The sequence below is a fragment of the Ammospiza caudacuta genome, unplaced genomic scaffold (assembly GCF_027887145.1).
Source record: "Ammospiza caudacuta isolate bAmmCau1 unplaced genomic scaffold, bAmmCau1.pri scaffold_39, whole genome shotgun sequence".
Lineage (NCBI taxonomy): Eukaryota > Metazoa > Chordata > Aves > Passeriformes > Passerellidae > Ammospiza > Ammospiza caudacuta.
The window spans coordinates 4,749,852-4,764,898 of record NW_026683124.1 but is presented as its reverse complement, the minus strand read 5'-3'; positions in this window follow the sequence as shown (position 1 = coordinate 4,764,898).

Below are 15,047 nucleotides of genomic sequence, written 5' to 3'. Positions count from 1 at the left end.
GACCCGGCACTTGGACTTACTAAACCTGACCTTGTTGGATCACACATCCTTGTTAAACCACACCTGGATCCAGCCTGTCCAGGGCCCTGTGCAGAGCCCTCCTACCTCCATCCTCCATCAGATCCAAACTCACACCCAGTTTGGTGTCATCTGCAGATTTGCTGATGTTGGACACAATCCCCTCATCCAGACCATTCCATGCAGACATTGGAATCCACGCTGGCTGGCTCTGATCCCTCGGCCATCCTGTGGGTGCCCTGTGATGGCACTCAGGGTGATCTGTTCCATAACCTTGCTGGGCACCCAGGTCAGGCTGACAGGACTGGAGTTCCCCAGATCCTCCTTCCAGCCCTGCTTGGGGATGGGCTCACACTGGCACCTCCAGCCCTCTGGGCCCTCCGTGCTGAGCCAGCACTGATGGTAAATGATGTAGAGCAGCTTGGGGAGATCATCCACAGCTCCCTCATCCCCCTGCTATGGATCCCATTTGACCCCACACACCTGTGAGCATCTGAGTGGCTCAGCAGGTCACCAACTGCTTCCTCCTGGATTCCAGGGGCTGTTCTTGGCCCTGTGCCCATCTACCAGCTCAGCAGAGCACTTGTCTTGAGGACAGCCTGTCCTAATATTGAAAATTGAGAGAAACAAGATGTTAAGTAGCTCGGCCTTCTCCTTATCTTTAGTTACTATATTCCCCACTGCATCCAATATAGAATAGAGGTTCTCCTTATCCCATGTTTTGCTATTAATTTAGTTGTGGAAACATTGTGTATTTTTTTTTCACGGAAATGGTCAGGTTAAACTCTAATTGAGCTTTCACCTCTTGACTTTTTTTCTGCACGACTTCTCAACATCCTTAAACATTTCCTAAGCTGCTTGACCTTCTGTCCAAAGTTGATGCACCTCTTGTTACCCTTGAGTTCCCACAAAATCTCCACGGCCAGCCAGGCCAGTCATTTTCCTCACTAGCTCATCTTTTGCCACACTGGGACAGGCTGCTCTTTCCCCCTTAAGATTACTTCCTTGAAATGTGTCCATCCTTCCTGGACCTCTGTGTTTTTAAGGGATGTTTTCCTTAAAAAAAATCAGTGCCTGATTCAGTACTCCCCAAATCAGCATCCTAAATAGGCCAAAGTCTGCCCTTCCTAATTCCAGTGTAGAAGTTTTGTTGCTGCCCCTACTTCTTTCCCAGAACATTGTACCCTTGATTATTTCCTGGTCACTGTTCCCCAGGCAGCCTCCAAGCCCCACATCTGCCACCAGCCCTTCTCTGTTTGTGAACAGCAGCAGACAGAACTTTCCTTGGCAGTGGGAGTGTTAGCAAAAATTCGGTAAAACAGAAAATTCCTTAACCCCAATGTAGCATTAAGAATCAGCATTCCTCATTCAGCTGGATGCTCGGGGGAGAGCTCCTCCCAAAGCTGTGCATGCTGAGTGCAGGAAAGTTTCTCTTTCTATTCTGTATATTGCACACATATTCATTGATTGTCCTAGACAAGATATACATATGATAATAATTTCCCCAAAATCAATAACATATTTCCCCTCCCCTTTATCCATGTGTTCTTCCAGACCCTGGGGGTCTCTCTGGTGGTCCCTGGTGGTCATGGACCCCAATGTTCCAGTGGGTCTGGCTGAGCTAGCAGGACACTGAGGCTGGTGAGCTTCCAGTTCCCCTTCTCATTCAATGGGCATTGTGTGGTTTCCATAGGCCTGGGGTTGTGGAGAGCAAGCCCCAGGGGTCAGCTCACCTGGTGGAGACAATTTTTCATCTGGTTACATGAGGACACAGAGTGGGCTATTACATCATAGACTGCCTCTGTGACATTACACAGCCAGCTGTGACATCACAGATAGGCTGTTCCATCACAGACCATCTGTGGGGCATTGGAGAATGGGCTGTGACATCCCAGAGGGGCTGTGTGACATCCCAGCAGGGCTGTGTCAGGTCACTGGGTTGGTCACTCTGCCCCAGCTCCCCCTCACAGTTTCTCCCAACAAGTCCAATGCTGTTCATGCCCAGCAGGGTCCCTGTCCCCTGGGATCCCCGCAGCCCACCTGGAGCCACAGCCTCCACCAAAGGATGTTCCACAGGATCCACCCCAGAGCCTGACATGGGGACAAGGGGCCAGGGCTGTGTGACCAGGACATCAAGGACGGGGATTATCCAGGTCACTGTGGCCTGGGTGGGGTTCCCCAGGCAAGGAAAGATGTCTGGCAGCTGGAGCAGGGTCTGGGAAGGGCCTCCAAGGTGGGGCTGGAGCCCTTGGGCTGTGAGCAGAGGCTGAGGGAGCTGGGCTTGTCCAGCCCGGAGCAGGGAGGGCTGAGGGGCTCCTCATGCCAGCCTGGCAGTGCCAGCGAGGAGGGGATGGAGAACACAGAGCCAGGCTCTTCACAGGCAGGCCTGGGGGGAGACAAAAGCCAATGGGTGGAAGGGGAAAGAGGAGAGATCAGCCAGGGCATGAGGAGATGAAATGAGTCAGGCTGCTTTCAACTTTTCCTCAACACCAAGAGCAGCCTGACCTTCCTTCTCCATCCACCACTGACAGCTTGGCAAATCAGGAATTGTTGGAGATGTTTTGCACCCACTCCAGGACGAGCATCCTGATACAAGAATTTAATTGTTCTTTTGTCTGAAATTAATTTTAGTATGGAAATCACCTGTGAATGGTAGACTCATCAGATGCTGCTGGAACATTGCACATATCTCAGGGAGGATTGTGATTGTTATGAAATGGTGTCCTGTTCAACTGGGGCCTGTTTGCCATGAAGAGAAATTTTCTGTGCCTCAAAGTGTCACCAGTTCCAAACCCCCCAAAAGACACAAACGTGATGAGTTGTGGTTCCCACTCCAGTGGTAGCACTTGGACCTCCCTCCATAGCCAGAGCAGAGCTCCCTTATCCCACAAATTCCCTGGCAATGCAGGGATGAAGGAAACAGGACAGGCTGTGGGGATCAGGGACAGGGTAGGGCCAGGGATTTGGGGTGGTTGTAAGCGCAGGGTAGGACCCGGCCCTTGGCTGTGGTGAACCACATCCAATTGTCCTGGGCCTATGGCTCCATCCTGTCCAGATCTATCTGCAGAGCTTCCTGCCCTCCAGCACAGCCACACTCCCACCCAGCTTGGGCTCACCTGGGAACTGACTGAGGGTACTCTCGATGGCCTCATCCAGATCAGCAATAAAGAGATTTCACTGACCTAGCCCCAGTTCTGAGCCCTGGGGACGCCCCTGGATGTGACTCCATTCCTCAGCTGCTCTGAGTGCCAGGGGTTGGATGAGGGAAATGGTGGGGAGGAGATAGAGACAAAGTGTGATTGATTGTCAGCCATGAAGGGTCTGGATTTTCATATCTGTTCAAGCTGCATGAAGAGGTGCTGGGGGTCAATATCAATTGGACATTGCTGATATCAATCTATGAACAAAATAAGAAAACAGGAAAAAACAATTCTCTCTGCATTGTTTTAAATACAGTATATTCACATTAAATAGACTTCTGAAATCTGTCTAATTAACCAAAAAAAACTTTTATTATTTCCAAGGACTTTTCTTGTTCAGGTGTGTTTGGAACAAATATTTATTAGCCTTTTACATTGAATTTCTGAACGGAAGACCTCAAGAAAAAAGAGGCCTCTGGAGAAATAAAATTCATCATCAACCTCCAAGTGGCTGAGAATCCATCGCCATCAGAATAGCAATGAACAGAAATGGACACAGCTTTTTGGCTGCCCCAGCTTTGGCATGGGCCCTGGGCCTGGAGCAGGAGCAGCTCTTGAGGGCCCCATGGCCACGGCTGTTGTGCTGCCCTGGGCAAATGGGATGGCAGCAGGGGCTGCAGAGCTCTCAGCACCTCAGCCCAAGGGGAGCAGGGCAGCCAGGGAGCCTCCTTTGGCCTTGGCCAAGCACCTTCCCCCATGGCTGGGGCTGAGTCCTGTGGCAGCTGCAGCTGCTGCTGTGCCCTTGCCAGGGGCTGAGGCCGTGGGGCAGTGCCCAGAGCAGCCTGGCCTGAGCAGAGCTGTGGGGCCAGAGCCGGCTGGGCTGGGCTGGGGAGAGGCCCTTGGTGCTGCCCAGAGCTCAGGGCAGCTGGCAGAGCTTGCAGGGAACTGGGCTGGGCTCAGAGAGCCTGGCCCAGAAACCATCAGTGTCCATCTCAGCCTGGCTGAGCGTGCAGGGCAGGACTCAGGCCAGGCCTTGTGGGGCAGGGCCAGCGCCTGTGCAAGGCATTGCAAACAGGCAAGTGGCCCAGAGAGGAGGCTGCTCTGTGCTCTTGGTGGCATGGACAGAGCAGGGAGGGGGCCCAGGACATTTGTCAGCACCAGCCTCTGTGCCCAGCCCTTGGCAGCTCTGGCTGCTGAGCTCAGCTTTGGCCTGGGCTGAGTTTGGCTGTGGCCCAGCTCCATCCTCCTGTGGGGCTCAGGGCCTGTTCCCGGCCATGGCCAGCCCTGGCTGCCTCTCTGCTGGCCCAGAGGGTGGCAGAGCCTGGGGCCGGGCTGTCTGTGCAGCCCCACAGGTGCCCCGGGCTCTGCAGGAGCTGGCAGAGGCTGCCCAGCAGGGAGGCCATGGGGCACAGAGCCCCAAGGCTGCTGTGGGCAGCACGGCACAGGGGCCGTTCCCGGCCGCAATGCTCCTGGCCTGGGCTGGGCCTGCAAAGGGACTGGGCCTGCACAGGGGCTGGGCCACCATGGCTGGGCCAGCACAAGGCCACAAAGGGGCCACGCCGCCACTGCTGGGACAGACAGCAAGGCCAGGCACACACAAGCAATTGCTGAGCATGGCCTGCGCTGGCCAGGCCTGACTGTGCCAAAGGCAGAGCTCAGCTGCCCTTGGGGGCTGCAGGAACAGTCCAGAGGCCAAAGAGCCTCCATGGCTGTGCTGGAGACCAAGGCTGCAGGAGGGAAATGCAGGGCCGCTGCGGGATGTGGAGGGCATTGAACTCCAGCACACACCTCAGCTCTCTGATGATCCTCCCGGCACCATGCTGGGCCCTGTTTCAGACTGGAACAAGACTGAAATAAAACTACAACTAAGTTGTCTTTGTCTAAAATCCTTCCTGTATGGAAATCCCTTGTGGATGGTGGACATGTCATATGTTTCTGGAATGTCACATGGAGAAGAGGGAAGGGTTTTGGTTTTTATTAAATTTTATCATATTCACATTTTTACATGTGCCATGAAGAGAAACTTCGTGTGCCTCTGAGTCCCACCAGTTCCTGACTCCCAAAGGACACAAATCTGATGAGTTGTGGTTCCCACTCCAGTGGCTGCACTTGCACCTCCTTCCATAGCCAGAGCAGAGCTCCCTTGTCCCAGAAAGAGCCTGGCAAATGAGGGATGAAGGAAACAGGACAGGCTGTGGGGATCAGGGGCAGGGCAGAGCCCAGCAGAGGAATGACTTTTGCATTGGATGGAGCTGTGCCTCCCCTTGGCTTTGTTGGCTGGCAAGAAATGAACATCCCTCTGTGTCTCGGGCAGCTCCTTCTCCAAGGAAAGCAGGTGGGAGTTGGAGCCAAGGAGCTGAAAGCTGCAGGTGCAGCCTGGGCTGGATGGAGCTCAGACTGGCACAAGGCTGCTCTGAGTGCCAGGGCTTGGATGGGGGAAATGGTGGGGTGGGGGTAGAGAAAGAGTCTGATTGATTGTCAGCCATGAGGGGTCTTGATTTTCATATCTATTCAAACTGCATGAGGAGGTACCTGGATTCAGTGTCAATTGGAGATTGCATATATAATCGAATTAACAGGAAAAAGAAATCTAAACAGGACCTAAAAATCTTTTCTCACTCTCTTTTTAAATAGAATACATTCAGTTTGAATACACTTTTGAAATCTGTCATATTAACAACAGATTATTTGGAAACTGAAATGAAATTATTCCCAGAGGCTTAGCTTGTTAAGGTGTTCTGGATGTTAATGAGTCCTGGGACACTGAATTCCTGCACTGAAGAGCTGAGGCTGAGCAAGCCTCTGGAGCAGTAGAATTCAACAGCAGCCCCCAAGCTTTTAGAGTGTGTGGAGGACAACTTTTTGTCACAGCTGGTGAGTGAGCCCAGCAGGGGAAGGACTATGTTGGACCTGTTGTTTGAGAATAGAGATGGGCTGGGCGGAGATGGGGTGGTTGGAGGCCGCTTGGGGAACAGTGATCATGAAATTATGTAATTCTCAATATTTGATGAAATCGGGATAAACATCAATAAGACTTTCACACTGTGCTTCCCGAGGGCAGACTTTGGCGTGTTTAGGAGAGTTATTCAGAGAGTTCCTTGGGAAACAGTCCTTAAAAAGAAAGGAGTCCAGGAAAGGTGGATGTGCTTCAAAACAGAGATCTTGAGGGCACAGGAACCAACTGTCCCTGTGTGTCAAAAGATGAGTCAACAAGGCAAACATCCAGCCTGGATGGGCAAAGAGGTTTTGAAGAGACTTGGGAATAAAAAGAGGATGTATCATCTTTGGAAGGAGGGTGAGGTCTCAGAAAATATTTAAGGGGTTGCTAGGGCACATAAGAAAAAAATTAGGGAGGCCAAAACTCAGTTCAAACTTAATTTGGCAACTTCTGTAAAGGATAATTAAAACTGTTTTTATAAATATATTAACAGCAAAAAGAAGAGTAAGACCAAACTTTGTTCTCTATTGAATGAGGGAGGAAACTTAGTAACTGCAGATGAGGAGAAGGCAGCGGTGCTTAATGCCTCCTTTGCCTCAGTCTTTAATGGGAAGATGGCTCAGGAGAGCTGTGCTCCTGGGCTGGTAGATGGGGTCAGGGAGCAGAATGGGCCCCCTGTTATCCAGGAGGAGGCAGTCAGAGAACTGCTGAGCTGCTTGGATGTTCATAAATCCATGGATCCAGATGGGATCCACCCCAGAGTGATGAGGGAGCTGGCAGATGAGCTTGCCAAGCTGCTCTCCATCATTTACCTGCAGTCCTGGCTCACTGGGGAGGTTCCAGATGACTGGAAGCTGCCCAATGTGACACCCATTCACAACAGGGGTGGGAAGGAGGATCCTGGTAATTATAGGCCAGCCAGTCTCACCTCAGTACCCAGTGAGGAAATTGAACAGTTTATACTGAGTGCTATCACACAGCACTTACAGGATGGCCGAGGGTATCAGAGACAGCCAGCAGGGGTTTAGGAGGGGAAGGTTGTGTTTGACCAACCTGACCTCCTTTTATGACCAGGTGACCCTCCTGGTGGATGCAGGGAAGGCTGTGGATGTGTCTGTTTGGACTCCAGCAAGGCCTTTGGCATTCTGTCCCACAGCACACTCCTGGAAAAGCTGCAGCCCAGGGCTGGGACAGGAGCACTCTGTGCTGGACTCAGAACTGTCTGGAAGGGCCCAGAGAGTGGTGGAGAGCAGTGCTGCATCCAGCTGGCAGCCAGGCACCAGGGGTGTCGCTCAGGGCTCTGGTCTGGGGCCAGCTCTGTTCAATATTTTTATCGATACCATGGATGAGGGAATTGAGGCTTTCATTTGTAAATCTGCAGATGATACTAAGCTAGGAGCATGTGTCCATCTGCTGGAAGATAGGAGGGCTCTGCAGGGAGACCTGGAATGGTTGGATAGATGGGCAGAGTCCAATAAGATGAAGTTTAATCAGTCTAAGTGTCAAGTCCTGCATTTTGGCCACAATAACCCCCTGCAGTGCTATAGGCTGGGGCCTGTGTGGCTGGACAGTGCCCAGGCAGAAAGGGACCTGGGGGTACTGGTCAACAGCAGCTGAATGTGAGCCAGCAATGTGCCCTGGTGGCCAAGAAGGCCAATGGTTCCTGGCCTGGATCGGGAATGGTGTGGCCAGCAGGAACAGGGAGGCCATTCTTCCCTTGCACTTGGAACTGGTGTACCTGGCATTCTTCCCCTGTACTGTATCTTGAGTGCTGTGTACAGTTCTGGGCCCCCCAATTTGGGAGGGACACTGAGGGGCTGGAGCATATCGAGAGAAGGGCAACAAAGCTGGTGAGGGCTCTGGAGCGCAAGTCCTGTGAGGAGTGGCTGAGGGAGTTGGGGTTTATTAGCCTGGAGAAAAGCAGACTCAGAGGTGTTCTTATCCCTGTTGACAACTTCCTGAAAGGTGGTTGTAGCCAGGTGGCGGTCGGTCTCTTTCTCCGGGTAACAACTGACAGAACTAGAGGAGAGAGTTTTAAGTTGTGCCAAAGGAAATTTAGGTTGGATATTAGGATAAAGTTTTCAACACAAAGGGTGATAAAGTATTAGATTGATTTGCCTGGGGAGATGGTAGAGTCACCATCCCTGGATGTGTTTAAAAATTATTAGATGTGGCACTTGGTGCCATGGTCCAGTTGAGCTGGTGTTGGGGCTGGGTTGGACTCGATGATCTTGATGGTCTCTTCCAACCCAGTAATTCTGTGATTCTGTGACTCAATGATTGCAATGGGTCCCTGCCAGCTCAGCCCTTCTTGCAATTCTCACCCTTTGGCTCAGCCTTGGTGTACCCTTGAGGTGCTGGCAGAGCAGTTGGGGACAAGGCAGGAGCAGGCAGCCCCAGCATTGCCCTGTGTGTGACACCCCAGCGGTGACAGCCCCAGTGTTCCCCTGTGTGTGACACCCCAGCCGTGACGGCCCCAGCGTTCCTGTGTGTGACACCCCAGCAGTGACAGCCCCAGCATTCCCCTGTGTGACACTCCAGTGGTGTCACTCCAGTGGTGACAGCTCCAGTGTTGCCCTGTGCGACACCCCAGCAGTAACAGCCCCAGCCTTCCCCTGTGTGTGTGTGACACCCGAGTGGTGACAGCCCCAGCATTCCCCTGTGTGTAACCCCCCAGTGGTGACAGCCCCAGTGTTCCCCTGTGTGTGACACCCCAGCGGTGACAGCGCCAGCGTTCCCCTGTCTGTGTGTGACACCCGAGTGATGACAGTGCCAGCATTCCCCTGTGTGTGACACCTCAGCGGTGACAGCCCCAGCATTGCCCTGTGTGTAACATCCCAGCAATGACAGCCCCAGCGTTGCCCTGTGTGTGTGTGACACCCCAGCGGTGACAGCCCCAGTGTCCCCTGTGTGTGTCACCCCAGCGGTGACAGTCCCAGCATTCCCCTCTGTGTGACACCCCAGCGGTGACAGCGCCAGCGTTCCCCTGTCTGTGTGTGACACCCGAGTGATGACAGCGCCAGCGTTCCCCTGTGTGTGACACCCCAGCGGTGACAGCCCCAGCGTTGCCCTGTGTGTGACACCCCAGCGGTGACAGCCCCAGTGTCTCCTGTGTGTGACACACCAGCGGTGACAGCCCCAGCGTTCCCTCCCTGCAGTCACTCCAAGGGAAGCGTCCAGAGCCGCGTCCAGTCCATGGAACTGAGCGGCCACTGCCCACCCTGGCCTGGGCTGATGTGGATTCTGTTATAAATGAGAAGCTTGACTAGGCCAATATTCAAGCAGCATTCAATTTATTATTTAATATGGTAAAGTATGACCAATACAGCGCTGGGTACAGTGGGGGAAGTTTTCCCTCCAACTGCACACCGATAGTTGAGGCTTACAGATATTTATAGGGGTACTCATAAACTTTCTCAGCAGTTTCTATTCTAAAATTTACTCATCAGCAGTTTCTACTCCCAATTTTGATGTCACAATTCTGTACACTACTGTGATTTAGGTTTTCTCAGGATCTATCGCAAAAGCAGAATCCCCAGATTGTGGTGGTTCGGTTTCTGAAAGAAGGAAGAAATCTCGCAGATGGTGAGGTCCAGTTCCCCCGATGTGGGTCCACCTTTTAATTGCAGAGACTATAAACCTCATAACAGTGATGTCCAGATTCCCTTGGTCGAAACTATTAATCCTTGAGTTGATGTTCATCTTCCTTTCTCAAGCTGCTTTTCTCTGTTTACTTAGTGTGAGATAAGCATGTTTCCTTTATATATATTCTAAAGCTATAGTTTCAAAGATCCTTACTACAAGCAATATTCTAAAATTATACTTCAAAAGGTTATTATTGCAAAGCTCTCTAAGGCTTAGCTACAAGCAGAAAGTTCCTGTCAAAAAGCAACATCCTTAACACTTTAATTCAAATGCTCCTAAATCAACTTAAGACTTATAAAGGTTAATTACAAACAAAGAGTAGGTTCATAGGCCTTCTTCCATGCTTTACTTTCCTCAGTAATTATTAGAATTCATCTTTATAACTGTCCCATGGTCGGTTTCCACACATATTGCAATCACAAATACCATGTTACCTGTATGTACCTGACACGAAACACAGCTTTGTATTTCACAGGGGGGCACAGGGAAGGCTCCTGTGAGAAGCTGCTGGAAGCTTCCACCGTGTCTGGCACAGCCAATTCCTGGTGGCTTCAAAGATGGACCTGTTGCTGGCAAAGGCTGGGCCAGTTACAAATGGTGGCAATGCCTCTGTGATAACAGATTGAAAGAGAAATCAAAATAGAGATTGTGGCGCAGTTTTAACTCCAGCCAGAGGAGAGCAGAGGGAGAACATGTGAGAAGAACAACTCTGCAGACATCAAGGTCAGTGCAGAAGGAGGGGCAGGAGGTGCTCCAGGCCCTGGAGAGCCAGGCACCCTGCAGGAGAGCCATGGAGAGAGGGGCCCTGCTCCCAGGCTGGAGCAGCCTGTCCCTGGAGGAATGCACCCCCTGGAAGAGTGACCCATGCTGCAGCAGTTTGGGAAGGACTGTTGTCCCTGGCATGGACTCACACTGCAGCAGTTTGCAGAGGGCTGCTGCCCCTGAAATGGACTCACATGGGAGAAGCTCCTGCAGAACTGTCTCCCTTGGGAGGGACCCACGGTGCAGCAGGGGAACCACTCCTCTCCCTGAGCAGGGCCAGAAGCCATGGCTGATGAACTGACCATAACCCCCATTCCCTGTCTCCCTGCACTGCTGGGGTGGGAGGCAGAGCTGGAAGGAGGGAGGTGAGGGGCTTATTTTATTTCCCCTTTTCCTGCTCTGACTTTGTTAGTAACAAATGAATTTCACATCTCTAAGCTAAGCCTGTTTTTCCCAGGACAGTATTTGATGAGTGATCTTGCCCAGTCCTTATCTCAACGCATGAACCCTTTATTAAATTTTCTTTGTCCAGCTGCAGAGGGGAGTGAGTGAGCAGCCCACATGGATGCCTGGCATTTGGCCTGGGTCAACCCACGACACCTTGGTACCACAGGGTCACAATGGACCCTTGGTTCTATGGGGTCTCATTGGTTCCATCAGGCCCTGCAGGGCCACTTCATTCAACAAGGCCCCAAAGTTTCACAGTGGTCTCCAGGATTCCATGGGGCCCTGCAATGTCAAAATGGACCTTTATATCCACGGGGGCCCACAGTGTCACAATGGGCTCTTTTGGTTCTACAGCTTCACAATGGCCCCTCGGTTCCATGTGTCCTGCACTGTTCCATAAATCCTTAGGTCCATGGGGTCCTGTAGGGTCACAATGGTCTCCTTGGTTTTGTGGTGCCACAGCTGTCATAATTTCCATGGTATCATCTGCCCTGGATCCCAAGAGGCCCCAAAGTGTGACAATGGCCCCTTGCTTCCAGGACACCCTGTAGTGTCACAATGGTGCCCATGATTCCATCAGGCCCTGCAGTGTCACCATGGACAGTTGGTTCAGTGACACTCCACAATGTCACCACGGCCCCATGGTTCCACAGAGCCCCACTGTGTCACTGTGGTCCCCTTGGTTCCAAGGCTCAGAAGTGCCAGAGTGACCCTTTGGTTCCACCAAGCCTTGAAGTTTCAAAATGGTCTCCATGGTTTCATGAGTACCCCCTGTGTCACAAGAGACTCTTGGTTCCCTGAAGTTCTTCAGGGTCACAATGGGCCCTTGGTTCCATGAATCCATGCTGTGTCACAATGCCCATGGTTCCATGAGTTTCCAAGGTGTCACCACGGCCTCCTTGGATCCCCAGTATCACCATGGGCTCCTTGGTACCATCCGGGCCTTGTAACAGAGACAGGGAGCCATTTTTTTCCTTAGATGAAAGGCTGCAGAACTCATGGTTGTGAGCCTGTGTCACTGATTACAAACAAAAACCACCTGAATCTGAACACGAAATATCATCTCAAGTACCTTCAATCCCAGCCTTGACAGAGGTAGAAAATACAAACAGAGATTCCCCAGTAAATCAAAAACAGGGACCTTATTTGGAATGCAGGCAAAATGCATTCAAGTGCATTCAAATGCACTCGCTATGACGGGGAGGTGATGATCCCCTATTCCAAGAGTGAACTTAAGAAGGACTAACTATTGAAGGAACTGCAGACAACCACAATATAACAAAAGCCGGTGGCACAGGCAATTCTGGGATAGGGACACCAGAAAGGAAGAGCAGATGAAGCAGTGCAGTCGCCACCAAGAAGATGACGTTCACACGCTGTGGGCAGCAACCCCATCAGGCAGTGCCACCATCCCCTGGTACAAGGGGGGTCACGATGGTTCATTTCACTGATCTCAGGGTGCAAAGACACACAGCAGGGGACTTTCAGTATTAACCAAAACAAATGCACCTCTTATTGAGTGCCCACAGCAGATGCAACACAAGGATTACAAAGGAGATAAAGGACAGAGAGACAGAGAAAAGGAGGGGGGGAATGGCTGCCAACAGAGAGATGAAATCCTCATGGTCCAAACAATGGATGCGTCTGGTCATGTCAGGGAGAGTCTCAAAGCCTTTGGTTAACTCAGGGCTCTTTTATAATCTACCGCTGGGAGGGAGCAGGACGGCACATGGAGGGAACAGTGGAGAATAAATCCATTGGGAACAGGCACAGACAGTCCAGTTCTGAACAGCACAAACCGGTGCCAGCAGTGAGCAGGGCCCGTTGTTTCTGGACTGGTTCCTATGGGAAACATCCCACTTCCCATGGCAGACATCCCGCTCCAGTCAGGCCAGCACCCCTGGGTTAGAATTTGAAGGGTCTCAGTCTCAGTCCTTGGGGAGAACTTCAATCTCTGTCCTTGATGGCAGCTGTGAGGCAGAGGAGGGATGTTTGGACCATCTCTTACAGACTGACATTGTAAAACATAAAAATAAACATGCATTTCCCCTTAAAAATAAAATTTACGGAATTAGGAAAATTATAATTTCTTAATTATAGGATTATTCTATATTTGTATTACAAAATTTTAATATTTGTTTTTTAAAAGTCCACAGCATTTTAGCAAGCAAAAAATTTATTGGTCATTAGTTCTAAGTAACACAATCCCCAACATTAATTCATTGAGAAGTGTGGCTATTGATTTTTCCTTCTTTATGCTAATCAGTCCTATTTTAAATCCTTTTGTTATCTTTTTTATCATTTTCACAGACAGGATAAAAGGGGTCACTTTGGGGTCCGTGGAGAGCTTTCTGGGGCACATTTGGGGCAGTTTTGGGTCTGGAGAGGGAATTCAGAGAGAACTTGAGGGTCTGGAGGACACTTGGGGGAGCCAGGTGGGCACTTGGAGGGGCACTCAGGGATTCCGAGGGACAGTTCGGGGTGCGGGGCAGAACCTGGGGGTTCGGGGGGGCGCTTGGATGTCAGGGAGGGGAATTTGGGGACCTTCGGGGTCTGGGCGGGCCCTTTTGGGGCTCTGACGGGGCTCGCTGGGGCGCGGGGGCTGAAGGGAGTTGTAGGTGCGGGTCTCATACGGTTAGAGGGGAGTTCGAGGCGCAGCTGCAATGGCTCTCGGTGGAGGTGCGGGGTATGACGGGAGATGAAGTCCTGCCTAGAAGAGCACTGGACATGCGCCACAGAGCATGATGGGAGCCGTAGTCCCGGAAGTGGCTCCAACGCTTTGTTGGGGGGGTCCAGGAAGGCTCCTGGCGGACACTTCTGCGTCCGAGCCGCGACTTGAGATCCTCGGGGGAACGTAAACGGTTCGAAAGAACATGCGGGGAGCTCGGGGATATATAACCGGGCTCAGTAGGGCGCGGGGCATAACAGGAGTTTTAGGTGTGGGACCGTGTTCTGAGGGGTTCTCGGGCCGCGGGGGATGAGAGGAGATGAATTTCCAGAAGCGGCTGTACCGGGCATCTGTGGGGTTGGGGGCACTCAGGGGGTCCGGGGACGCTTTTGGGCGTCCCGAATGTGCGCTGAGGGGGCACTGAGGGATCCTGGAGGGTCTGGGGGATACTTAAGGGACAAAGGGGAGGCGGATCCTGGATGTTCTGTGGAGCGCGGGGCATGACGGGCGTTGTAGTCCCGGCTCCAATGGGGCTCAATTGGGCCGCAGGGCATGATGGGAGTTGTGGCTACCGTAGGCACCGGCCCCGAGTCTCCGATCTCTGGCGCTGATTGGCTTCGGACGGTGATGGGCGGGAGTCTCGGCAAATGGGATGTGGCAAACGCGGGAACAGCCCATTAAACTTCTCCCCTCCTTCCAAGTACAGCCCAGTCTCTCCCAGTATACCTGAGTTTATTCCCAGTCCCTTCCAGTTTCCCCCCAGTGTCATGCACAGGATGCCCCAGTGTCCCCAGTCTTCCCCGTAATGGCCCCAGTGTCCTCAGTTTGCACCTGTATCTACTAGTATCACTCGCAGTATGTCCCAGTCCTCCCCAGTGTCACTCCCAGTGTGTCCCAGTGTCTCCCACAGCGTTCCCAGTGTTCCCCAGTATGTCCCAGTCCTCCCCAGTGTTTCCAAGGACAGTTTCATTTCTCACGGTGGCCGTGGCAGCCAAACCCAGCAGTGGGGTCAGTGCAGTGCCCATGGCCACAGCCCCTTGCAGGGCCCAGTGCAGCTTGGGCTGATGATCCACCCTCACAGCTGGCCCAGGGCAGCTCTGCAGTGCCTTTGGTGGCACCTGGGGCTGGCACACACCTGAGCACTGGGTCTGTTTGCACTGGGGAAACTCAGGAGTGTGAGATTGCTGCAAAAAGTACAAAAAGTGAAAACCCCCCTTAGGCTGGGTGCAGCCAGCTCTGCAAGCACAGCAGGGCCCAGGGCAGTGAGGACAGACAGGATGGGGCTGGGCAATGTGGAGCAAGGTTGTCCACACTGGGTCAGAGCTCCAGGAACAGCTTCTGTGAGCAGGCCAGAGCTGCTGAGGAGAGACCCTGGGTCAATATCAATCACAGAATGCTGCAATCACCTCTGCTCTAAAGAGAAATTTAA